The sequence below is a fragment of the Ambystoma mexicanum genome, chromosome 12 (assembly GCF_040938575.1).
Source record: "Ambystoma mexicanum isolate Mex_15411 chromosome 12, UKY_AmexF1_1, whole genome shotgun sequence".
Taxonomy (NCBI): Eukaryota; Metazoa; Chordata; class Amphibia; order Caudata; family Ambystomatidae; genus Ambystoma; species Ambystoma mexicanum.
In genome coordinates this window covers 966245562-966273465 of record NC_090936.1, presented here as the reverse complement: position 1 = coordinate 966273465, position 27904 = coordinate 966245562, and the positions used below count along the sequence as shown (strand labels likewise).

General features: G+C 43.6%; 1 long non-coding RNA gene across 1 annotated transcript; it reads left to right on the top strand.

Moving 5' to 3' along the window:
• The first annotated feature begins 83 nt into the window (after nucleotides 1-83).
• Nucleotides 84-27904, top strand: LOC138514144 (uncharacterized). Its single transcript, XR_011281882.1, has 2 exons — nucleotides 84-275; nucleotides 13270-27904. It is a non-coding gene; the product is annotated as an uncharacterized lncRNA (long non-coding RNA).

The following is a 27904-nucleotide window of genomic DNA, read 5'->3' as shown; positions in this document are numbered from 1 at the left end:
ATGAAATGCCTTTAAACTAGGAGTACATTTTCACGTATTGCTGAAATGCCGTTAAATCGTCGTGACGTCTCACGTAGGCCGTCTACGAGTGTAGGAAGAGAATTATGGAGGGTACAATGCAGTGCACGGGCAGTAATTTATTTTATATATACAAGGCCCTTATACATCACGGAAGTGTTTCGAAGAGCCTGGTATATTTAGGTGCCAGCGGGTTTGCTTTTCCTATTTTGATTTTGGTTGTAGCAACAGCGGATCTTTGCGTGTCTTCTTTGTTGGTAAGTAGTATTCCCATCTCCGGCTCCGTGCGCCCCGCCCCAAACAGAAGTGCTTTAAGTAGTAGGGGGGTAAGACGAGCCGAATATGGCATGTGACACTTGCCACTGTATGTCACTAATACAAGTGACACGTGCCACTGGCAAGTGTCACATACCATAACATTTCATAATTGAGAAAAAACCTCAGATATGCATGTCACTAAATGCCAAACAATGTCATAACAGAAAAAACAACCTTTGATGTATTGTTTTTAAAATAGATATGAAAATCCATTTCAGGCACTCGATCTGTCTGATGAGTTCTCGGATTCCTGCCCATTTCCTTAACCAGCAAGCCTCCAGGTGCTGTAGCAAATGATCGGTCAGTTTCCTTAAAACCCCCTCCTATGTGCGCTGTCATCTGCTTCAACATTAGTCGCTCTTCTGTTTTTAAGTCCAATCCTATTCTATAATACTAAATTTAAACAACAGTTTCATACAAATCTTTTACTGCCTAAGGCTTAAAATGTCCAATTGTATTGCTTACGTTTTCCAAAACAGTATGGTAACAATATTGACGTTTGTGTAGATTAATTCATACTTTTCACACTTGACTGTATGAAGTGTGATAAATAAGTACAGGCGCGAGTGCTGAAGAGCGTGGTTGTCGTGTGTTATATTTCAAGCATAGATTGTCCACACATTACGTTCAGTTATCTTGAAGGTTTATTTGTTAATAGAGAGTTCCCCTTCAGCTCCCGATGCAACGGCTGTCTTCTTCCCGTGTGGTTCTCTCTTAAGTTCCAGAACCACACGGGCAGTCTACATTATAACATCTCCTCCTCCACAATATTTACAAGGATGAGGTAAGTAACTGTACAAACTATTAAAGAAAACACTCAAATTCATTATAGATAATTGCTTAATAAAAGGATACACGTGGATAAATTCCATAACGATTGAAGAATAGTATGGCGTGATTGATGATGGTTCACGCAGTTAACAGTTTCAATAATAAATAAAATGTTTTCCTTGTTTGGTACAATTCTTCTGGGTCTTGTAAGAATTGCATTATCATCAGAGACTCCTGCATGCATTCCCTGACTCATCGCCTTCCAGGCGAATCAATACCACTTGCAAACACATTGTTCTGATCTATGTCTGTCCTTTTCTCTTGCCAAAATGACATTGTTGCATGACCACTTATTACCATCCTCTAAAATTACGGACCTCTTTGAGCATTTGACCACTCTCTGTGGAGACCGGAATTCATATTCTCCTTTCATGACTCTCCTGGGTTCTCTTACTCTAATCAATCTCCTTTTTCAATTTTGCTTTCTTTTGCATGTTTTTATTTGTCATAGTACTTTTTATATTCTTCTTGGTTCCTCTTTACCCTTTTTACAATTTCTTCCATATCAATGTTTTTGTTCCTCTTTAATGTCAACCAAGCGGGTCTGAGTCTGTTGGTGGCAATTCTTCCTCTCATTAGAGTAAAAAGTTCCACCTCAGTCACAGAATGTGGAGTGACCTTGTACGTGTTCAGCGCCTCCTTAAGTGTCTCCCTCCATTGCAATCTGTTTACAATGGCTAACTGAATAACATCTTTTATAAAGCGGTTCATTCTCTCAACTAAGCCATTACTCATGGGATGATATAGCGCCTTCGTGTTGTGTTTTATAGCTCGTTCTTTGAGAAAACATTGGACCTCCTGTGACATGAATTGTGTGCCATTGTCCGATATCAATTCTTGAGGTTAGCCCTCTGTTAAAAATTTCTTCCAAAAATGTCTTTACTTTCATAGCAGAAACTGACTCTTCAATAATTCCACACTCCACCCATTTCGATGTATAGTCAACTAATACAATAAAAGAAATCTTTTGTTTTCCTAATATCTCATATGGACCAGCAATGTCAATAGCTAATTTTGTCCACACTGAATCTGGTACCGGTATTGGTTGTAGCGGTGTGACCCTGGTAACCTTTCCTTTGTCACTCACTGCACAAGCAGAACATTCCTTTACTATTGTTTCTAAGTCACCCCACATGTTGGACCACCAATACGCCCCCCTCACTCTTCTTTTCATTAAACTCCTCCCTATATGTCCTTCATGTGCAATCTCCATAATCCTACCCCTCAAATTTGTGGGTGGAACAATGCGATCTCCCCGGTATATACATACACCATCACATGACAATTCTTTTTTCATCTTCTCCCAAGGTTCTATATCTTTATCCACATCTTTCCAACCACTCTCCACCGCTTTTCTTAATTGTCCTTGTTCCAAATCTAGTTTTGTGGCTTCAATCCATTCCTCCCTACAAAAACTAGGATGTATCTGTGCTATAACGCAATCAGTCTCTTCCTCATTCCCATTAAAATCTTCATCTTCAGAGGAAGATGGCAAACGGCAATCAGTTACCATGTTCGTCCTTCCTAGGGTATATTTGATAGTCACATTATATTGCATGATAATCAATATCCACCTTCTAATACGCGGAGATGTCAAATGTGGATTCTTTGGGTTTAAAACATGAATAAGGGGTTAATGATCTGTCTTAAGTTCAATGGGGGTTCCCCGTATAAGTGCTGTGAAATGCTCTAAGATCCATTTGACAGCTAGAGCTTCCTTCTCAATGGTAGAATAGTTCTTTTCTGCCCCTTTCAATGTCCTGGAAGCAAAAGCAATTGGCACCACATTTCCATTCTGCACTTGTTCTAAAACACCTCCCAACCCTATGTTGCTGGCATCCACAGACATGATGGTTTTAGCACTGCAGTCAAACCTCTTTAAGGCAGGTGCTCTGTTAATTAACAATTTGAGTGACTTTAGTTCATTTTTGCATTCCTCAGAACATTCAAATGTTATGCCTTTAGTCATTAAACTTCTCATCTGAGTCGTTCTATCAGCGTAATGGTCTATACATTTCTAATAGTATTCAGTAAGTCCCAACAAACTTCTCAGTTGGTCTTTATTGGAGGGATCAGGAAGCTTGAGAATGGTGTTTACCAAAGTCTCTTTAGGCTTAATCCCTTCAGCATTGAGGCAATGACCTAGATAGGTCACCTCTCTTTTCTTTATCTTGCACTTCTCAATTTTTAGGGTGAGACCCTTTTGTTGTATAACTTGCAACACCCCAAGTAGTTTGGCGTCATGATCTTCTTCAGACATAGCAGAGACTAAAATGTCATCCTGAAAGTAGTGCACACCTGGTAGACCCTCAGAGATGTTGCATCAGTCTCTGGAAAACACTAGCCGCTGATGCCAAACCGAACGGCATTCTTTTATACCTAAATGAACCCAGGGGCATTATAAACGATGTGAGATGCCTGGACTCTTCTTCTAGAACTACCTGATGGTATGCAGAGGATAAGTCTAATGTGGTCAAATACTTTGCAGGCTCCATGGTGGTGAGCATCTCTCCAATATTGGGTAGAGGATGGAGATCTATCCGTATGTTGTTGTTAAGATCCCTCAGGTCAACGCACATCCTAATTGACCCAATGGGAGAAAGTCACTCGGAGCTCTCTATAGGCTCAATGATGTCCTGTGAACACAATTTCTCCAGTTCCTTTTTGAGTGCTTCTCGCGTGCCAATTGGAATGTTCCTTACTTTGTGTACTACTGGCCTTGCCCCTCTTGCTTGAAACCTTTGAGAATGCCAATGTTGTCATTAAAAACGTTGGGAAAACTTCCGGCCAGAGCCGCAGCAGAATCACAACAGTTATCCATCACGCTCAAAATGGGTGTGTTCTCACCTGGGTGTATTCTAATTTTCAATGATGCTTGTTCCCACCAGTCAGCTATTGAGAACCCATCTTGGGCTACGTACAACTTGCAATATGTCTTCCTCCCTTCGAAGTCCAAGTGTACCCAAATGTAACCTATAATATTAATTGGAGATTTGCCATAGCCAGTTGCTCTAACCTTGGTTACATGTAAATCTTCCATCCTCTTCTTCAATACTCTCAAATATGTCTCCTTATCCACTATAGTATAAGGAGACCCTGTGTCAACCATGACTTGTAGGGTAATACCCTTAATGGTCATAGGTACCCATGGGCCCACAGCTCCTTGGTTTGATGTGAGTGCCAATATCTGTATTTCCTCTTCAAATTCACTTGTTATCGCCACTATATCACCTGAACCAGAAGCTTCTTCAACAGCTCTTACACCAGTATTAGCACCTCTACCTATTTGAGTGTAATTCCTTGCTATATTTCCACGTGTGTTAAACCTGCCTCTTCCTCTGGAATTGCGGCAAACTTTGCCAAAATGGCCTACTTGACCACATCTGAAACATTCAGCCTTTATCGCCGGGCAGTCTTTATCTGGATTTGCATGCCTGTACCATCCACATTTGTAGCATCTGTTTTGTGGTCTGTGGAACATTTCCTTGTTTTGTCTGGAGTTCATACCAAGGTCTGATCTAACAATTCTCTTCACCATAGCAACCAGGGCCTCTTCATCTTTACTAATTTCCCCATCATTCACAGCTTGAACTGACTTGATGTCAATACAGTCCTACTTATTTTGAACTTCTCTCATACATTTTTCTCCTAATTCAATTGATCTAGCTATCTCTAAAGCTTGTTCCAATGTCGGATTTTTTGCTTGCCACAGCCATTGCTGGATCCGGGAGTCAGCCGCACGCAGAACAAGCTGGTCCCTTAGATACTCGTCTGCCACACCTGTGAATTCACACGTGGACATGAGACCTCTTAGTGCTGCAACATATGCATCGACAGATTCATTCTTGTTCTGTTTCCTGGAAAATAATCTATATCGTTCCAGAACTATATTTGTTTTGTTTCCAAAATGTTTGCCAAGCTTCAACAACGCAGTCTCATATTTCCTGGAACCACTCGCGGAATCTCCAGATCCTTCTTCAGTATCATTAGGATCCAGTAAAGTTCTGAATATTCTCAATGCTTCTGTACCCACACAATTAAGTAGGGTGGCTTCTTTCAGGTCATCATTGTACTTTGCCCCACCAATCGCTCTTAAAAAGACTTTAAAGTTGTCCAACCACTGTTCCCATGAGCAGACAGGACTACCAGGTTGTGCCAAAAAGGTCACCGGTGCCACAATGTTTTGCATGTTGAGGTGTATGACACAGAAGAAATTCATCTCCGCCTGAGTGAAAACTGGTTCTATGACTTTGTGAATATAAGGTTATTGCTCCGGTAGAACGTGTGCTTTGTTTATTGTTGCGTTGTTTTTGTTTCACTGAGATATGATTTTCTCCTGTGTGTTTATTTTTTATTTTTGTTTTAATTTTTTGCAGTGTTGTTTATACATCTTCATGCATTGAATCTTTCTTGCTACATGGGGATGCAGATTTAATTAAAATTCTTTCACTGTGACTTGAAATTACTTTTTATCCAGCGTTGAAATGCAATTTTGTAACTGAAAACGTCCAAAACTTAATCTTCAACCCGAATCTCTACAGTCATTCAGTGCTCGGATAGTATCAATTGCATTGTGCCACCTTTCTATGATCATCCAAGCTTAACTTTATTTACATGACTACTTCAGTCCATTCAGGATACCGCGAATGTTTGTTTGTTTATATGCTGATAAACGCTTTTATTAGTGTATATCTTTTTTTAAAATTTTTATTGTAAAACTTCAACTTCATATGTTATATCAGGTTTTTGTTAGATTTCAGAGAAAAATAAGTGCATTTTCATTTCCATCTCCTCCTTAGAATTGCCAAAGTCAGATTTAACAATACAAGTTGGACTGTTAGGAGACACGGTCACATAAAACTACATCGACTGTGATGGCGTGACATTCAATTACTCACGACATTCAGTTAGGAACTAACTTTAGAACTTCATCGAAAAAATTGATTAAGTTACAGGAGAGCTTGATGTTATGACCTGCTACAGCATAGTCCCACCAATCATCTGACACATAGGATTGTGGTTTGAATTCCTTTAAATGCACTTCGCGGAGACCTGTCAACATAGGGCATATGGCTGCTAGATGTTTTAGAGACTCTATTTCTGTTGTTTTACAGAATCGGCAGTTATTGTTGACTGTTTTTGTTCTTGCGCATCCAAAGTATCTCGTTGGTGTGTAGAGCCTTCAATCATAGCCTTAGGAATTGTGCCCTATGATGACGCGATGGACAATTCGTGAGATATTTTGGTTGACAGTGTAATTTGACCATACTTCTGGAAGAAGGCAAGGTAGATTTGAGGGTTAAGCGGCTGTTGTAAGTTGTGATCCAGTCCCATGTTGCTAGCTTCTTTTTAGCTTGTTGTGGTCGCTGGATTAGCTCTTCTTCAGATATACCTGCTTCAACCATAATTAGATTTAGTTTGAGCTTCCATGCATGAATAAGGACATTGACAGTGGATTTTTTACCCGGCTTGAAGATGTTGTATGCTGGTATAGAGGAACCAAGTAGTATCTTACGCAAGGTAGATCAAGATTTCCAGATGATTGTCATATAAATTGAATTCAAAGCTAGCTCGTATCTCAGGGCTGACATTGAGATGTAATTCGGAAGGTTCAAAACACGTCTCCAAAACTTTCCTTCCAATCGGCTCCAAATGTTGTAGTTAATATTCAAGGCAGCTTCGCCGCCAAAGGTGATTGTTGTGATTACTTTTTGGAGATAGAACATTATAACGGGTGTGATGGAGAATTTCCCATAGTCAATGTTGATTTTAACTGGAAGACTCAAAATCTTTATTTTAGCCATCAAATCGCCAATCCAGGCAGCTTCACAAACCGAGTCGTTGACGATTGCTCCTAGATAACGGATTGACTTGCATATATCGTTCATTCTGCAATTGACACGGATATCATGTACATAGGCATCACGTCTCCGTATATATATGTTGCTATGGTAATCCTTTGTTAACAAAGATGGCAGCACGCAAAGCACGTCGTTGGGTGCTTTACTCAATATGTTTCCCCATTGCCATTACATGTACGTTATTAACGTGCCAACGTATAATGCGCTTGTCTGAGGAATCTTTTCGTTGCTACCGCAGCTCGCGCAGCGTTCAAATAATGCAGGTTCACAGAGCATGAATTTGCGGTGGGCCCTCTTATTTGATTTGCTATGATCCGTGATAACTTTGATAAATGTCTATTCATGTACCTGTTCGGTCGATGGGTTCTAGCCGTCTTTATTTTGCCCTGCACTTCATTAGATCAGTCTGCCAAACACACGCCCGGGGAACTCTCCTGTTCCTTCGACGGCTCCTCGTCGCCACTTGTTATATTTCAAGCATAGATTGTCCACACATTACGTTCAGTTATCTTGAAGGTTTATTTGTTAATAGAGAGTTCCCCTTCAGCTCCCGATGCAACGGCTGTCTTCTTCCCGTGTGGTTCTCTCCTAAATTCCAGAACCACACGGGCAGAAGACTCTTAGTTGGAACCGTGCAACATTAGTATTCTACTTGCAACCAATCTATATTATAACATTGAGGTGCAGTGTTGGGGCCAACCTGACTGTGTGAGGAGGCGGAGACCTGAACCGCAGACTGCATATACAGACACTGTAGTGTGATCACGCTGACAAGTGTGGTGTGCGTGGGAGCACCAGTATGCTGCTTTGGAAGCCCTGGTGCTTGACATCAGTCTCTTCACACCGGTAAGCACCTGCTACCTTATCGCTGCACTGACATTTGCTCTACCGAGATATTTTGACCCTGGCGATTGTGCCCCTCCTGCCCCTGCAAAATAAGCTGTGACTGTCGGCTAGTGTGGCCTTTGAGCGGCCTATTAGTGCACTGCGAGCCTCGTATCACAGTATTGTTTGAACTCCATCTTGCATGTCTTTCAGTACACCTAGGAGCCCTTCTATTGTTAGCCATGACTGCTGACTGTCTTTGAGCTGCTCTCAGTATTGCCTAAAGCCTGCCATTTCTGTCAACCATGCCTGCAAAGATGAATCTACATAACAGACAAAAGGCAAATGCTATAAAAGAAAATTGAGTCTAATGGTGTTGCTAGTATCTGCACTGCTACATCGTCGATACATAAACCTGAAATATCAAAGATGAGCAAATTCACAGATTTCTACAACGGCCAGAATGCAGTAATTGAAATCCATCCTTTACCTGAGTCTAATATAATCCTTGTAAGTGAAGAAGAATGTACAACTGTTTGACAATAAGGACTCTCTGCTGAACCTATGCTATAGCCTCGAGGGACAAATCACCAATCTGGAACGGGGCCCTGCCAATAAGGAGTTGGTACCTAATAACAAGGAGTCTGAAACCTTTGGAAGTGAACCAAATGAAACCTTGGTAGTCTCCAAAGCTGATCTTCTAACGCGTTTCTTGTTCACCCCGGCTCACAGGGCTTGCTGATTAAATCACCAAAACTACTGATGACCGACAAGAACCCAGTATAGCATCAGACCATCATGATCACTCTGAAAGTATGTATAGTGAGAAATTCAAAGAACTAGATGTGCATAATGTGGCAACAAGTATTGCTCTAAAAATATTGCTGAAACTATTGCATATCATCTCCTACCAGGTCAGAAAAAAATGCAAGATTATTATTATAAGGAACTACTGAGATTGAAAAGGAACTACTGAGATTGAAGCAAGCAGATACTAAAGCTGTCTGCTTGAGACCTGAAACTCAGGAAAATTCGACTGCTGCGTAGCTAAATGACATACAAATCTTGAGTCCACAAAGGTTGAGATCTTTATTGATAGCAACGAAGAAGATGAGGATTACCATCTATCCAAAAGGCAAAGAAGGAAGAAGAAATTGAAGGCTAATAATGGGGGGGGTTAACCACTTACAGGAAATTAAGTCAAGGAGCAAGTGGAAAGTGAACAAACTGATAATGTGCAAGGCACATCTAAACGAGCATGAAAAAAAGCGGTACTTAGGAACGGGCAACTTAACTAACTGGCTGATTGGCTCTACAGTCCACATTGTTAAAGCATGATTGGTATCCCAAGCTAGGGAAGAAAAATCGGATGCAAGTTCTTGGGACTGCTCCATTTCTACACTTGAAATTAGTGTATCATCTACTGAGTCAAATGTAAATGAGAAAGACCTGGAAAGAAAACTGGTACCTGACGTGACTAACTCAATTAAGAAAATTGCTAAGACAAATGAGAGGAAAAAATCTACTGCTGTAAATGAATTTGCTTTACCCCAAAAAGTATTCACAACTAAGAGTATGGCGAGGGGGCAAAAAAAGCCCATAAATGGAAGCAGACTCCTTAAAAATTTCAACCATCTTCTGCCATTAAGAATAATAAATGGCAGTGACTTCAAATTTGTGGAGCGATGCTACAATTGTGTAGCAAAGTAAGATTGACTGTAACCCAGGGAGACAGTAAGAAGCTTACAATCAGGGGGCAAATCTTAAACATTCATTCTGATACTACAAGTGATGCTAATGTGAAATATCACTGGTAGTGGCTTTGCTCATTCTTCCTCCAATAACAAGAACCTGATCTAGTATTGAATTTATATCTTGGAATACTAGAGGACATAAACATCTATTTAGCCCTGAAGGCTCTAGTAAATTATTCAATACAGCAGAGGTAATATTCATGCAAGAAACTTGGCTCTTATGTACGGCCCTATTCGCTGGCCATACTGCATACTTTCGACATGCAGCTAGGGGTTCTAAAGGGCGGCCATATGGAGTCGCTAATGGTATCCAATCTAAAGAATATGTGGAGGATGAGAGCAATTGCAATGTATTATCAGTCAAAGTACAATTCGATACCAAGCAGAAATATTTACTAGTAAATGTATATGACCCTCTCGGTGGTGATCTCACATTGGGAATACAGCTGAAGATATTTGAACTGATTGGAATTAAATCTGCTGAAGATCCGAATGTGAACCTTGGTGCCAGCCGTCTCACTGATGTTGAAATGAATATTATAAATACTCAGGAATTTATGAAAAATTGTGAACAAGTTGAGCAATCTATGTGACAGAATATCTTCTTTGAAAAATTAGCTCTCAAGGTCATCAATGGCACGGTAAACTGGGATATACCCACCCGGGTCCACATGACGTAATGGTATTTTTTCCTCTACGTTGCACTATATCTATGTTGGTGAAAAAATATATCCCCTGATACTAGATATGCAGAGATGCTCTAATGAATTCAGTGACCATGCTATACTCTTACCTACTGTCAAGTATTCCTATTGGTATAAGACCGGTGCCTTGGAGGTGAATCAAAGTGGGAATAGATTGGGCTGGACGGATAGAAATTTTGAAAAAGCGAAAGAATGGGCTAAGGAAGTTGAAAATGTATAAAGGCATATGGAAATGGCAGATGAGATTGTGCTATGGTTTTGTTTTCTTATGTACAGCTTTCTGCCAATGGGTCAATTTATATTTGCGAAACAGGGATCCAAATATGAGAAACCATATGATAAAGCCATAAGTACTAGAAATAAAATCATGCGCCACGAACTTTGGAATGTACTGAGTGTCGAATTGGCCGCTAGAAAGCATATAATAAAAAATGAATACAAGAATTGGCTAAAAAGATATAGGATGTCTGAGGACAATGTGGTGTAGCAAAGTATGGTTAGGATACTGCTGGATGGGGACACAAAAAATCTTTGGTCAAAATATAAAATGGTGACTAACAAGGGTGAAGAAGAGATACTCTGTAATATCGATGAGTTGCATTGGGAAGATCACCTTTTGAATAAATAATCATGGCAAGAACGCCCAACAAATTGACCGCGATGAGGCTATGCAACTTAATTATTAAGGACAATCCCATCCTGTAGGTGGATATCCTCATGACCCTGTTTCAAAAAATTATAAATGGTATGATTCCAGAATCATGGAAGACTTGTCATATCATACCTGTTTTGCATGTTACCAGAAAACTACTGTTCGTTAACTCTGACAGATGTACCCAGCAAAACATTCTGTACTTTAATCCTGAAAGAAATCGATCATTGGATGGAAAAGGATAATCTCTTCAGTAGATTCCAGACAGGCTTTAGAAAAGGATACTCTACTAATGCGAACATCTTTGTGATAAATACTCTTTTGACGAGGCAAAGCTTAAGGACTCATCGCCTCTATTTCTTCGGTTTGTAGACTTTTCGTCTGCATTTGATACCGTGGACAGAGATAAACTATGGATCAAACTTGATAAATTGGCCATGCCTGAGCATTTACTATATGCCTGTAAATTGATCTACACAAAAAAACACTGTGAAAGTTAGATTGAATAACACTGAGGAGTTATCTAAACAGAGACCTATAAGAAGGGGAGTGAGGCAGGGCTGTGCCCTCGCACCTGTTCTGTTTAACTTGTTTTTGGCTGACTTTGTTAGTGTATTTCTTGAAAAGTTTGATGCCTTCCCCAAAATAGGTAGAAATAAAGTGGGATGAATCGGCTATGCCGATTTGATAATCGTGGATCATGCCTTTATGGGAATCTACCACAGTGCCCAGGCTGTCATGAAGTATGCAGAATTGAATGGGTTAAAAGTAAATTTGAAAAAGACGCAATTTATGGCAGCAGGTAGAAAACAATCAGGCAGGTTTAGTATTGTGAGTTTTCTGGGAGTCATCAAAAGGGCAACATCCTATAGATACCTGGGATATGATCGAACCTCGGAAGTAAAGAAAAATTAAATATTATTACAGAATAAGAAAACTAAAGCCCTATCCACTATGTCTGCATTAACAATATTTTTTTCTTTTTAAACAGCTGGATATAGCCTAATGGGAGTTATAAAAGTATACAGGCAGAAACTATCTGCAGCCTTTTTATATGCTGTGGAAAAATCCTTTGATGAATTTGGTAATTTGGCAATCAATTTAGAAGGATGTATATAGAGAAGGATTCTCTGCCTTACAAATTATACTCCCATTGAAGCTATAAGGCTCGAATTGGGCATATCATCACTGGCAACTCTAAATGAAATAAATAGGGGTAAATTATATAAAAATTCATTTGGCTAAACTGGCTACAGAATATTGTGAAGTCTGCACTGTGTGAAAACAAATGTGCTGCATTACAGAAATTAAAATTAAAAATGAGATGTTCTTTTATAAGATCGGATGGGAAACCCCACTGGGAGTATGGAGAAGGCTATGGGCCTCATCACAAGTTGGACGGTATTACCGCTGGGATACCGCCCGGGCTAATAGCGTTACTGCAACCCGGTCCGGCGCTATTAGCGCCGGTTCAAGGAGGGCATTTCTGGCGCAATTAGCGCACACTAATACCACAGTGCTAATTGCACCTGAAACTGATGATGAAGTTGGTGCATTAATGGTGCCAGACTCATGATTGGGAATAGTGCAGAAAACATGGACTGGGTTGCTAGCCATGACAAAGTGTCTGCTATGAGATCTTTAAGTACAAATGCCAGGATGTATTTTGCCTATAGAAAAGACCCAAATGATAGAAAAGACCCAAATATATCTAAAACTCCTCAACTCTCCTGTAACACAGAGGTTGTTTATGGACCTACGATTTTAATAGAATGAGGTACTGGAAGTAAAGGGTGCATGGCTTGGCCTACCTTAAGAAAAGCGGACATGTGGAAACTTGCCGCCTGCCCTAAAATGAAAGAGCACTATGTGAGATATCTGAGTAAATATGTTGAGAATCTGAACAATACTACTAGAGAAGTATTCTGGCTAAAAGGTATATCGGGAATATAGTCGTGGCCTTACAATTGCAATAACACAGGTCTGGAAATGTGTTGGAATACACTTATTAAGTTTTGAAGATGATGTGAAATTATTGGCTAATCGTATATCCACATGTGATTGTATTTCTAACCTATATCCATTGTTTTTATTTTATATTGTATAACCTCAGAGCTGATGGCTGATAATATATATTTAATGAGTTTTAAAGAAATGAATTGAATGATCTATATGAAATGAATTGAATGATCTATGTTTGTATTTTTATAAGTTCTTTGTGTAAAGTTTTGCTTGAACTATATACACAAATAAAAAATGCAGTACAACTACATTTTACTGATTAACATTTATAATTTATTTTGCAGAGGGAAGGACGCCTAGAGAGTGCCTGTTCACTTGGGGAGACTCTGTGGATGCTGTGATGCCGTGCTGAAAATATCTGGATTCTGAATAATTTTGGAAATTGAATTATCAATGCTGTGAGAAGCCATGCCCTCAAAACCCACCCACTACGTTAAACCAGCTGGCCACACGCAACTGCGCGCGTGCAACGAGGGAGTCCCTAGAAAGTGCCGGTTCGCGGGCGAGGGGGTGGGGGGGCTGATAACCTCTTTAAGCGGTGAGAGTTGCAGCATCTGCTCACTCCATTCTTACTCGAGCATTGCACTTGTGGTGCGGGGTCACGATACTTGATTCTATGCATCGCTCATCTAACGTGCGCACAGGTCCCAGAACACGGAAGGAAACATTGATGGGGGCGTGGGTGTATGAAGACGTACTATCCGCACCTCTCATCTTTACGACTGGTCAAAAACACCACGTTGCCCCTTCCCGCATCCCTGCCAACTCCAACAGACTCTGCACTGCTAGCACTGACCGAGGGCTATCGTTCACCATTGCTCATAGTCAGGCACGTCGTTGGTAGGTCTGACGGTTGACGATGGCGGGGCGTCTTCTTCCCTGGGCCGGGCGAGAACTGTGGATTTGATACGAGAAGGATCTCCTCAGGATACTTTGGCATTCCTGCCAAGGGAGATTTCCCTCCTCGCCCTGTCCCAATACCCTATGGGGCAGGGTACAGAGTGGGAAGATTCTCTCTCCTCCGTGCAGAAGCCGGAGCGAGAGGCGGGGCGTCGGGTGGGAACGCATTTATACATTCATATATACTGACTGAGTTACAACTACATTCTAAGTTACTGCAGGACTTGATTACCACATTTGAAAATGCAAAATGTAGCCATTCATCTATTCAAAAAATCAGAACAAGTTTCCCAGGCTGTGAACACCGACATTAGCCTCCAGATGGGTGCAAAATCTGGAGGTCTTTTTTAAAAAAAATGTTTTATTGGATATGGTAAAACAAACCTTTACAGTATATATAATTTTCAAATCCGTTTCATAACAGAAACACATTAATATTTAAAATTCATTACTTATGCACAAACACAAGAGAAAAATAGATCATAAAACAAATATCATAGCACAATTAATTTTCAATTTCAAAAGAGTCTTTCACCACATCTAACAATATAATAGTTCATTCATGTAAAGCAATTTCGTGAGAAAAACACAATGCATCTTTAAAACCCATTACTTTGAAAAATCAAAGAGAAAACTAAAATCGTACAACGAATATCAAGAAAAAGCAATTCATTTTTTCCAATTACGCTACATCTAGTAGTAGAATGGATCATCAATAACAAAACCAACTACAAACATTGATTTATATAATCACCTATCCAAAACAGGAGATTAGCCACATTCTTATTCACCAGCAGCCTACGTCATAGAAATTGGACGGGGCAACCCTACATTGCTCTTATCCTTAATAGTTCCTCCTCAATAATGCTTAAGAATGTTGTTAACGTAAGGACAAGTTTTTGGCTCGCACCCCACATGGATCTTTCCCACAGACTCTCTCTACTTAACCAGGAGAGGGAAAACATCTGGGTACCAAAGATACGCACTCAATCATTTTCGAAAACTGGAGGTCTATGCAATGACATTCCACATTGTTGCGCACCGCTGGTAATAGAAATAGAACCAAGAGGGTGTCGGACGAGTGAACCCCCCCCCCCCACGTGTTGGTTCAACTAATGCCGGTTCGGATCGCTCCTCTTCTCCTACAAGCCAAAAAAAAGGAAATATCAAAAATGGGCTCATGGAAAGGAACTGAATAAGCCTTATAGGGAAACTTGGCGTCATATGATTAAGGAAGATCTGGTGAACTGCGACTTGAGCCCTGGTCTTGATATATCTGTGAAGGAAGTAATGAAACAGAATGGGCAAAAATAGAAGGGGGATTGGAATAAACCCTGAGCAGAGCAAGCTAAAGAATGGAGGGGGGGCTGCATACATTTTTTTTCCAAGGAAATCGGAGAAGGGTGGGAGAGGCATGATCACAAGCCCTGTAGCGCTAGCAAAGCAAGGAGAGATATACAAGCTCAGTCAAGACTCGGTCACACCAAATGGAAAAAATAACAATAACAAAACTCGGGTAAATGTAGAGGGAAGTAACCTAGCCGTCATAATCGCTGAGATTACCATGCCGCAGACTAATTTGAATAATTAATCACCAGATCGGCAACACCCAAAGTGTAGCGATGACATTGATCTAAAGGAGGCGGGTTCACAGGTGTCACCAGTGATTATCGTGGGGGTGGGACATTCACCAATTCAGAACGAAACAAAATGTCTGCCTCTAACGCGCAGCCTTGCCCGTTGGAAGGAGGAGATGCCCAATCTAAAAATCAATCATTAGAAACCTGGTTATAGAGAACTTGGGTGATCACATAAAACTTCAAATACGGCCTGCCGAGGGGGTGGGGGGGGGCTGATAAGCAGCCTGCAAAATGGCTGCCTAGTGCAAGAGCTCCGTGCCTAGCCGCCTTTTATCCGTTGACATCTGCGGTTCTGCTTTGGATCCTGTGTCCCTGCTATGATCCCTGCACTGCGGCCAACGAGTACTATCCGCACGCCAAATTTTGGGAGAAATCGGACCCTCGGAGCCAGAGATCTTCGTCCCGCTGTGTCTCGCCGAGGGCCGCCCTTGGGCCTTCGCCGGGCCCTGTCCTCATCGTGGCCAGATCGGGTGCCTCCCACCGGATTCGCTGCTGGCTGCTCTGCCCCTGGCGCCTTGGGGCACACACTACACTCGTGGGCCGGTCCACTTCTGTCCCGGCCCCGCCAGACTGTCCTTTCCGCTGGGGGCTTAGGCCGCGGCCGCCCGCGGCGCGTCGGCTGCCCACCTACGGTCGTGAGGGGCCTGGGCTGAGCTGTTTCCTGCATCGATGCTGATCTGTAACCCAGCTGAACCTGAATGGTGTGCCCATTTTCTAAGGGATTTCTGCCGCGACGCTAATCCGGTGCCGAGCTGAGGGGGTGGCCACACCTGGGCCCTACATGTACCCGCGATCCTTCTACCCTCTCCCTTGACACTGGCTGGCGGCGTGTGCACTGCTTGGTCCATTCCCCGGGACACAGCCGCTCTACGGCGGATTGCCCTATCACCCACACTTCAGCCGTGTGGCCATAGGGGTTACCTCTCCCGGTGGATCTCCCTCTGCCGCCCTGCCATACATTGCTTCGGAGCTGCAGCCTCCCCGGATTTGACACCGCTCCCCGAGGGAACCGCAATAGGGAATGTGATGATCCACCTGGCCTCAAACCTGGCTGAGCTATATATTTATACTCCCCGCGCACGGGGCCTCCTCAATACCTGACTCACTGGCTGGACCGACCGAGGGGGGGCTGAGTTCTCAACTCGCCGAGCTGCTCTCGCCGAGCCTGCGGCAGCCCCTTACGCCACCAGAGCCCGCTCCCTTCATCTTATTACCTCCCCCTCTGGTTCCGGCCATGTCGAGTCGCTCCAAAGGATCTGCTATAGGGGGTGCCATGGACAAATTTACTAAGACGGTCCCTCGGCCACAAGTTGCCACCACAGGAAGAACTTGACAACGACCCTAATCCGGGGGTGGCGGCGCCAGACCTCACTGCCATGTTGGAATCAATGGCTAAAAACTTTGCCTCCTTTCACGAGAAGCTAGACGACATTAATGCGAATGTTGCCTCACTCAAAACCCGTGTAGACGAGGCTGGATCTAGAATTACTGAAGCTGAAAACCGGATCTCCACCAATGAAGATACGATACACGCACTTCAGGACACTGTGGCCACCTTATCGCGCGACATGAAGAGCGTTAAGGCAAAATGCGATGAGTCCCGCTCCCGCAAAAACAACCTTCACATCATTGGGGTCCCTGAAACTGCCCTGAAGGGGCGCATGGAGGACACAGTCGAACAACTGCTCAAGGACTTGCTGGGTGATCCGGACCTCTCCCCTTATTTCACGGTGGAGCGGGCTCACCGGGCCTTTTCCCCGCGACCCAGACCTGGCGATAGCCCCAGACCCATTATAGCCAATATTCTTAATTATCGTGACAGGGACCTCATCCTTCGCCTGTCACGGGAGAAGGGGGAGCTGCGACTGGAGTCTCACACTATCGGAATCTTCCCAGATTTTTCGGTGGTGGTGCAGCAGGAGAGACGTCAATTCCTCGGCATCAGGAAAATGCTCAGGGAACGCAATGTCCCATATGCCATCTTATTCCCTGCACGGCTCAAACTCACCCATAAGGGCAAACTGTACTTTTTCACCGTCCATGGCGAGGCGGTGAAATTCATCGAGATGCAAATACTGCTTCAGGGCTCTGGAGACAGCTATGTAGATGATAATTGATTGCGAATGGCATGGATTGTAGACATTTATTGAACTTGTTAACTTAATCTGAATTGCGTTACTGGTAAGGCTGCTCTGTCACTGTAACGTTCTGCACCTGCGATGACCCACGTCCCTGCAGTCCTTACGAGCTGCAGCGTTAATGTGCACATCCTTATTGGTGTGTTAGTGAGGCACTCCACAGAGCTAGTCTTGCATAGTTTTGTTGTCCTACCTCAATTTCTGTCTTCCTGTTGTTCAAATGCAGGTCTTTAATCTCTCTGCGATAAGCCCCATTCCCCATATATTGGACATAGGGATGTACACTATTTAACTGTCTTGGTTTGTTTCGGAACCGCAGAGGCTCATGCGCAGTCCCTGATTACCCACTCCGTGGGCGGAACCTGCGTCATGTGTCCGCCACCACTGTTCGTCTTGTAACAGAGCCATTTGGCTCCTAACACATGGGAACGGCGCACCCCATTGCGATTGCATTGTTTTTTTTCAAACATTTGGTATGTGTTGGCCCCAGTTGGGCCTTAGGGCAGTTTGGGCCAGGTTGGGGACAGCCCAACTGCGCGCAGTTAAGGGTTGGCGATGTTTACACTGCTGATCCATGGTTGGTGATGAGGGTGGGGGGTGGGAAAGAGGTGGTTTTTAAAAAAAAAAAAAGGCACACAAGGTTTCACGGCGCGCATGCTGAAGGGCCACATGCCCACTTGCTGTTCCAACTCTGGGAGCTCATACCATCACTGGAGCTGGGATGTTCACTGAAATATGGGTACTGTGTGTGTAGATGCCTACCTCTGAAATGGCTACTGTCATAATGTCCTGGAATATTCGGGGGCTGAGCAATCACACCAAGGCCCGTAAGATCGTGGCCTATGCCAACAGACACAATTGCAAGATATTGCTTCTACAAGAGACCCACTTCAATGGACTTATCCCGAGGGGTGTTGCCCCGTCATGGGGTTCTGCCAGGTTCTTCACGTCCTACTCGATGATCCACAAATCAATCAAGTTTGTGCTGCATAAAAGTTATGTCGACCAGGAAGGTCGTTATGTTATAATACACTGCACACTGGTCAATAAAGAGTATCTGCTGGTTAACACTTACTGTCCAAACGTAGATTCTCCGGAATTCTTTGACACTGTAACTACCATACTGCTGGGCTTTGTATGGGGTGCAGATCATATGGGTGGGGGATCTGAACCTTATTCTGGACACTGTCCTGGACAGAACTGCCACGGCAGCCAGAGTTCTGTCTGGTGCGGCGCGCAGGCTGCATGGCCACATGCAGTCGCTCAATATCTGCGACGCCTGGAGAACACTTCACCCCCAGCAGCGGGAATATACCTATTACTCTTCTGTACACGATAGTTCGTCCAGGATAGATTTGTTCTTGGTCTCTAGAGAGGTCATGGGTAGGGTGGAAGATGCATGCATTTTGCCCCGCACATTTTCGGATCACGCTCCAATCACATTGTCCTTGGGACTGGGAATTCCCATTCCAACACTCTGCACCTGGCGCTTTAAGTCCGAAGCCCTAAAAGACATTGTGTGTAAGTCTGAGATACTAGCTGACTTTGAGCCGTTCTTTGAACTTAACTCTCTTCAAGACACGTCCGCCGTGGTTAGATGGGAGGCCTTTAAGGCTTATATTAGGGGTATGTCTATCTCCCGGGAGGCTGGGGTGTTGAAAGCTATTAGAGCCGCTCTTGTGCGATCTGAGGCCAAACTGAAAAGATTGGAGCAATGTTGCTCCTCCGGTACTGACCCCACCACTCTTGCCCAAATCTCGGATGAGCTCCAGGTATTTAACACTCTAGCTACCAGCGAAGTTCATTACTTCAGCTGCCCGCAGGCCGCCAGGAAATATGGAGAGGGAGACAGACCCACGAAAACGCTTGCGACACTTGTGAGGGGGGAATTGGGCCGAACGCAGATCACTTCCATCAAGGATCGAAATGGTGACGCTCAATGGGCGGACCAACGAATACTGGATGTATTTACTGAGTTCTATAGATCTCTTTACTCCCAGCCCGTTGAGCACACCGAACAACATATGCGAGAGCTCCTCGACCAGATCCCCACCACGGAAATTTCCCCACAGACCCGGGACCAGTTGGATGCCCCGTTTACACTAGACGAGATGGTGTCGGCTATCTCAGACTTACCTAAAGGCAAGGCGCTGGGACCTGACGGCCTCACTGCGGACTTCAACCAAGAGCACATAGCTATTCTGGCCCCCCGGCTGTTGGAGGTCTGGAATGAGGCACTCCGAGCCGCTATCCTTCCCCCTTCCATGCGGGAAGCGGCCATCACGGTGCTGCTCAAACCGGGTCAACCTGATGACGAGTGCGGGTCCTATAGACCTCTCTCCCTCCTGAACCTCGACACAAAGATCTTTGCTAAGATCATTGCTAATCGCTTTCTGCCTATCATGACGCACTTGGTACAAGAAGACCAAGCAGGCTTTGTTCCCGGCCGGTCCACCTCCCATAACATCAGGAGATTGTTCAATGTCATGTCCCGATAGATCAAGACGTCCAGGCCGTAGCGGTTACGCTGGACGCTCAGAAGGCCTTCGATATGGTCTCTTGGAAATACATGTGGCTGGTCCTCGAAACAATGGGCATTGGCCCAAACATGATAGGGTTCATTAAACTATTATACACTTCCCCTGTTGCGCTGGTACGAGTTAACTCACTAACATCCAAGATGTTCATTCTATTCAGAGGCACCAGACAGGGTTGCCCCCTCTCCCCGATCCTTTTCGCTTTGGTGATAGAACCAATGGCGGACTTTGTCCGTGCACGTCACTCGCGTAAAGGAATAAGATTGGTTGACGATCCTGAAATAATATCTCTATATGCTGACGATGTCCTACTATACGTCAGAGATCCCACAACTCACCTAGATCCCATACTGAGAGACATCACCCGTGTCGGCACCCACTCCGGATTTATGATTAACTATTCCAAATTGGAGATCTTCCCGCTCACTAAAACTACCCTACAGCCCACCACCGAGTATCCCCTGCGCTGGGCCCCTGAGGGTGTTAGATACCTTGGGGTGCAGATATCCCTCACTAAACCCACCTTGCTTGCCGATAATTACTCAGCTGTAGCACGAACAGTTGAGACCAAAATTTCACGATGGCGCACTCTTCGTTGCTGGCCGACTATCTTTTATTAAAATGATCTTGCTCCCCAAGCTCTTATACACCTTTTGCAATATACCCATATGGCCTGGGAGGGCTTATTTCACTAAATTGCATACGCTTTGTGCACAATTCCTTTGGCACTCCGGTGCAGTGCGCAAGAAGTGGACTGACATGCCACTTTCATACAAACGGGGTGGTATTGCTGCTCCGGACCTAGCACTATACTGGATCGCTGCCCAGGCCCAGCATGCTACTCATTGGTACCCTGGCTCCCCAGTGCGCCCACATGTCAAACTGGATCGGCTTGCGTCCGCTGGTATCAACTTAATGTCCTTAATACTACATCGACACTACACACCTGATTCCCCCATCGACCCCATTTCTGCGACTCTGTATGCCTGGTCACGTCTGCTATACTCGACAAGTGGGCCCTCCCCATATTACAAATGCCTTCCCGTATGGGCCTTCCCTGGCCTGGAGCCCACGATGGATACCGCTTTGGCCCGACACTGGGGTACCGGGCGCTATCCGACTTCTATCCCGAAGGCAAATTCATAGATCCCCAAACTTGGAGACCGGGGCGCACCAGATTCCCCCCCACCCTATAGACTCTTCAATACTACAGGCTTCGCGCCGTGTTCCGCACCATGTGGCCCTCCTTTCCTGATGAGCCCCCAGATAACCCGGCAGTAGCATATATATTGCTAACTCGGGCGTTGCACGGGGCGTCGTCTCTTCACTGTATCAAATCCTACAAGACATCATCCCCACTCTGGCTCTCGGGGCGCGCGACGGATGGTCGGCTGAACTGGGCCTAGAAATACCTGATGAATTGTGGGAGGATATGTGCTGCCACACACAAAAGGTTTCCCTCAACTTCTGTTTTCGTGCCATGCAATATAAGCTTCTTAATAGGCGCTACTACACTCCACCCAGGACACCGGGGTTTGCTCGCTCTGAGGTGCACCTCTGCCCGCGTTGCAAGGCAGTGGACGCTGATCACTTACATTTGTTCTGGACCTGTAACAAATTGTCCGATTTTTGGAACGGTGTTCTACGTACACTAAGTGCAGTAACTGAAACTGTAATTGATCCCGATCCTTTGGCAGTTCTATTTGGGGTCTGGAGGACTGACGAAACTAAGCGACTGAAAAAGTTTTTGAATATAAATTGCATGATTGCCAAAAAATGTATACTCCAGAGCTGGAAGCGCTCCTCCCCACCGGCCTCTCAGAAATGGCTGGTTATGCTCACATGGTCACGGAACTGTGAGGAGGAATACCTGACTATGCTGCCCGCTCAATCTCGCCCCAGGAACATCTGGAGCGAATTTAATACATATCTCAACAACCAAAGTGAGAACACGCCCAGATCTGGCTCGTCTCCAGTCTCCATCCATGCACTGTGATCTCTGTTGTGTCCTTCTTTATTTGGTGATGCTCTGTAACCACTGTTGGAACTATATTCTGTAATCATTATGATGTTTTATGCTATACCTGGTTTATATGCTTGTTGCCTTGAAGTTTGTGCCTTGTGAACCTCTGACGACAAAAATACAAGTTTTAAAAAAAAAATATGGCCTGCCGAGCAGGGACAGCACTTGACCACTCAGCCCAGTGAGAGAGTACAGTCCACTCAGGGTGAATTCCCCACCGCATGATTACATCAGGACGACGGGGACTCAAGGCAAAAGTACAGTAAGCCTAATTACCGCTTTCTAGGCTCGCCATATAGGCCAACAGTAGTCTACAATTGTGTCATGTCCACAATCAAATTAGACACATATCAGAACAGACTGGTCGATTTAAACAACTTAAAACAAAATGTATTCTTATATCAAAACAAATATCATCACATTAATATAAATAGTACACCTTATTCGTGTGCACTTTCCGCAAGGCACACATAAGAAACAACAAACATCTATATAAATCTGAGAGCCCAAAATGGGGCTGAGTGGTGGGGTTAGTACATGACAGTTCTACTTATGAACATGTCATTGACTTTTGAACATATCAACTGTGTTGTAGTTTAGTCCGTAATTTGCATCTGATAATTTCGTAGAGAGAGGGAGTTTTTGGAGTCTCTCAAACAGTAGGACAAATTCCTTTCAATGTCCAGTGGATATGTCAAGGGTGGAGTAGAGGAGCTTAGTAAGACTGGAAGGAATGAGATGGTGAGTTCAGATGCAAGAACCGGGCCTGAAGTAACCACAGAACCACCTGGCAAAGATCATAATAGGTCTCTTTCACCCTCCCCCCCCCCAAACTAATACTTTAGTTATGGGCAGAGACCAGGGACTCTGGGAAGGTAATAGGAATTTGATTCATGGTAGACATCAAAGCTTAGTTGAAGATGATTCTAGCTGGAGATGGCTGGCCTTAACATTTCCCGATTCCATTCACCAGCTGAAAGACTTAAAGTTCAACCTTTTAACAATAGCAGGTCTATTTCTGTCTTATCCTGGCCATGCTCATTTAAACAACTTACCAGATTTATGCGGGAAGCTTATCTATATTTTCAATCATTTGTGTCCAGGAAACATGGATGACTTGTGATTTCATCCTGGATGGCTTTGATGTCTACTCTGAATTGGCTATGCAGGGCAAGATAGATCGACCTGCAGGAGGGCTTCGGATTGCTGTCAAAAAAGGCGAGGAGATGAAGACATTAAAATGTATTCATATAACCCACAGTGCATTGGCAATAGTCTTTGAAATAAAACGTAACCCTGCCCTTTTTATTACTCATTATGGTCCCCAAATCAAAACCTACAGGAGACAATGGATCTACTGAAAAAGGTAATTACGGAAGAGATGATAACATACACTGGCTTGCAGGTTGCTATTTTGGTGATATAAATGTAGAAATCCTGAGAGCAAAAGGTACCTTCTCCCCAGGGGCACAGGCTTGTGGTCTCCTAACTCTGATTACTGAAGGGGCCAAGAGCACCATTACTCGAGGTTCGAAGGGGTTGGGACATAAGAAAACACAAGGCCATCTCTGGCACACCCTCTTTGCAAACTGGGGACTATATTCAGTGAACGAAATCAGCGATAATATAGACCAAATTACCTGGACTGATGCAGTGAGGTCCTGAGCTATGGATTATATTTTCTTGTCCCACTATCTATTTGAAGTGACTTGTTCTTTCAACATAATGGAGACCAAATTCAGCGAGTATTTGGCTAATCTCATAGTGAACCACTCTAAATCAAGAGTCAAATGGCATAAGGGTAACGTGCTGAAGTAAATACTGTTTTCTTAAAGGAATGTGAAGAAACCACTATTTGGGAAAAGCAATCTCTTTTCTCGCATGAAAATGTTACCCGTTCTATCGAGAAACTGGTTGCCCAAGCACCTAGAACCAAACTGTCAACAGTTAGACATAAGCATACCTATGATAACTTGGTAAAACTTAACAAAAACCTCTGCAATTGCGAGGTCAGACGCTGGAGGAATGCTGGCCTTACGAGTGAGGCAATAAAAGTGGGGGTTAAGGAGAGCAAAGCAAAAATTTAAAATAACTGGCTGAAAGAACATTGCTTTCTTCTTCTACAAGCTGGTAGTGAAGCCATGTTTGAAGCATTAAAAGAAGGCTCGAGCAGACACTTCTGGCTCCTAATAACAAGATGGAGACATCTCAGTCAAGTATCCAAACAAATGCAATAACAGGAAGTCTGGGAGGGACATTTTGGAGGCCTATATGCCTCGATCACTAGTGCAGAAAGCTGGCACACCGTTTAACAGCTACCTTGGAACTTTGAGTACACAGTAGAGGATATTGGGCACAAAATACAGAAGGCCAGTTTGTCAAGAGCGGCTGGCCCGAACAATCTCTCTAATGCAGTACTCAAAGGGAAACCAGAATTATGGGCGAAGGCCTAATGCGTACCAGAAGTATTCCATCTTTGTGGCATTTTTGTATGATATCCCGATCTATAAGCAGGGGGATAGGAAAATACCTAATCACTATCGTCCGATTGCCATGCTGGATGCAGACTCTAAAATCTTTGCTGGGCTTATTCTAGAAAGACTAGATGAATGGTCTTTCCGCAATTCAATTCTGTCTTCCCGGCAATTTGGCTTTAGGAAGTCTATTGGGACAGAAGCGGGAGGCCTACTCCTCTCAGTACTACAGCATAAAGCCTGGAAGGTAGGGGCAATGCCAATTTACATTGCGGCAATGGACCTGTCTATGGCCTTCGACTTAGTAGACAGGACCAGGCTATGTGCTAAACTGAACAAAATGGGGATACCGGAGACATCTTTTCCATTTTGATTCACCTACATGAAGATTCCCACATCCAGGTCCGTTTAAACACTGAAGGCTTGCTATCCCATCCTATCAAAATAGCCTACGGCCTATGACAAGGATGTATTTTTGCCCCTTGCCTTTTCAATCACTACGTATGCGATGCTGTGAACTGCTTCGATAACGCCTCCTTTGTGTCTCCAAGAATAGAGGGGAATAAAGTAGCATGGAGTGCATATGCCGATAATTTTCTGCTTATTGATCAAACTCTTAAAGGTCTGCAGCATTTGATTGCGGCCTTCTGCGGCTATATCGATCTAGACTACCTCTGTATTAACTAAAAAAACTGTTCTAATGCAGTTGAGTAATCGTAAAACACGGATCGGCTAATCATGGTTTATTAACCATGAAAAACCTGACATTAAAAGCTCCATGAAGTATTGGCTTTCCAATTTTCGATAAATATAACAAACATCAATATCGTGAACGCCTCCAACAGAAGGCTTGTCACCAAATTGCGCAGATGAGGAAAGTAGTTCATACATTTGGAAGATATTTCCTTTGTCCTTTACTCCGTTTCTACAACTCCAAGGTCATCCCGAGATAATTTATTGACTTTCCAGACTGTACGATCTTGGAATTGTCTAAAATGGAGACACTTATATGGAGATCTATTATGTATTGCCTGCCAAATCAGTCCCAATTGTCGCTATAAGATCTGAATTAGGTCTTCAATCCTTGGGTAGCCTGATTGAATGGCGTCTATCAATGTATAGAAGACTGCTAATAGACACTGGGGCACACCTATATAAACTGTTGGGAAATGGCCTTAGACAAGGGAACTCTGAAACAGTATTACTGTTAAGACCTACAGGCTTCTTGCTTAAAAACACTTGATAATTCTGGCCTCTCAAGGGAAATCCTTGTACATAACCCTCTCCTCGTAAAAAAACATTTCTTGCAGTACACGGACTGGGCAGAAACCATGGAAAGAGTTGGGGCCACAAAGCTGCTTCCCAACTTGGTATCACACTATAAAACATTGGGTCAGCCTGAGTCATACCTCGTCAGATTTCCAAATAAAAACTGGCATAACAGATTCATGAGATTTAGGTTCAATGTCCTGCTGAGAGGCGAGATATTGGAAATAAGAGGCCCTAAAGTAGCAGGAGAGAGGGTCATTGGAGTGATTCCTTGTGGATTCTGTAAAATGTCTACCGGAAAGGAAACCCTAAGACATCTGCTATTAAACTGTACTCACTGCACTAACCTCAAATCGTATACAAGACTTTAAAAAATGTGTTAATTTAGAAATGGTTGATCTTGATCGTTTCTGGTGGAATATGTTACACGGCCCATCAGTGGCACTAAGAATTGCTGTGGGCTTTTACAGCTTGGCCAAGCGAATTTTATGACTTGGTTTGAACAAGTATCTTTCGTTTTAATAGATAATGGCAACTGATGATTTGGAGTAAATGCTATGGGTATCCAAGGCGGAATATTTTCTGTGAATGTTATGTTTGGAATTTAGTTTAAACAAAAAAGAATAATGCAGTGTGCCAACTGACCTAACAACACACTTTGAAACTATACTGAACAGTGTTCATTTCTTTTTTTGGTAATCTGCTACTGAATCCGATGTCACACAAATGTATACTTGGTGAATAGAACAGTGTTCATTCCCCTTGTGGAAATTTGCAATTGAATCTGATGCCATATAACTGCAAAATAGCCTAAATGTTTAAACTTTTTTGAATTGTTTTGATGAATTTTAGTATGAATGTTTTAAAATGAAGACTTTTCTTTCTGTCCTTGATATTTTTGTCTTTTCAAACATAATTCACGAAAACGTTTTCATTTACAAATGTTGCTAAATCTTCAGCTTTAGGTTAAATAGCACTTAACATATGATACTTCTAATTTGTATTTGTTTGCTTGTTTGGCACTTATACAATAAGAAAATACTGTTTCAAAGCGCCCACAGGGCAGGGAGGGAGCAGGGGAGGGAAAAAACATTAAAACACAACATTAAGAGCAGAGGGGGGGAAAGGGGAAAGGGTAGAGGGGAGGTGCAAGTGCAGCAAGGAAGAAGAGGGAAGATTAAGTGCTAGGCATGTTGGTTGCTACACGGACTGGGGCCACGGGAGGTGTAGGTGCGAACCTCCAGGGCGGAGGGTGTGCAGATGCAAGTGCTGAGGCTAGACGGGTGTAATGCACGTGCGAAAATGAGCTAAAACATGGCGCCGGTGCACGGCCATTTTGAACATTCACTTTCAGAACCGCAATGAAAGTCTACATTTCTGTTAGCTCAGTTAGGAGGCAGACATGAATTCTGCAGGATTCAGATGAGCTCATTAGGGGGAGGATAGTTGGCGTATTGTTCATTCAAGAAGGCGCCAAGAAAGGAGTCAGAGCTGTGCAAGTACAGTGATAAGGGGTGCTGGGAACGAGTGCACGGGAGACAAACTGGGTTTTTCCACTATTAACTGGATTTTTCCGCTCTGTGCTGCCCTTCCTTGCTGTCTGTTCTTGGGGATGGTTGGCAACCTGAGGTGGGCAGGGACATGCTCCCTTCAAGAGAAGAGGTATCTGGGTAGAAACATAGAATTGGAATCCCGGGTGATGAAGTGGGAGGACGCTCTGCTCCAGATTCCGTTGGAATGTGTGATCTTTCTGCCTACCTTCCTTGGGACTAGGTAGTGTTGTTGTGGCTGAGATGACGTTTTCTCCTGCAACTGCACTAACTATGATGTAGACTACTATAATCATTCTTCTTTGTGTGCATATGTCCATGTATAACCCATTATCTTTTATTTCACTGTTTATACTGTGAATAAACGGCCTGTAACAAGCCAATTATA